The following is a 307-nucleotide window of genomic DNA, read 5'->3' as shown; positions in this document are numbered from 1 at the left end:
GGAGTTATAAGTCATATAAAACCTGTAGCACAATAAATGATGGGCAGATTTCAGTGTAGAAAGTGGTAAGACATTATAAAACAGCAGACTTTTAATTACCTTCGTTATTTACGAGATGTTAATCGCTTTTCAAGTATTTTATGGTTGGTAAACTGCTTTATCTTACAACAATATGCCCTCCCTATTGACTTAAATGCCTTAAAGGACAACTTTCCGTGTTTCACTTCAAAGTCCCTAATGATATATGGCAAACGTATCTTCGACGCTTGGCAAGTTACGGGCCTTTTTTGTGAAAATCTTCTGGAAC

General features: G+C 35.8%; 1 protein-coding gene across 1 annotated transcript in view; it reads right to left on the bottom strand.

The window, feature by feature from the left end:
• Positions 1-307, bottom strand: part of LOC119594637 (sodium- and chloride-dependent glycine transporter 2-like) — a gene marked incomplete in the record, with an annotated part of 4,588 nt that overhangs the window by 1,121 nt on the left and 3,160 nt on the right.

This window comes from Penaeus monodon, chromosome 34 (assembly GCF_015228065.2).
Source record: "Penaeus monodon isolate SGIC_2016 chromosome 34, NSTDA_Pmon_1, whole genome shotgun sequence".
NCBI classification, from domain to species: domain Eukaryota; kingdom Metazoa; phylum Arthropoda; class Malacostraca; order Decapoda; family Penaeidae; genus Penaeus; species Penaeus monodon.
This window is presented reverse-complemented; position numbering and strand designations above follow the sequence as displayed.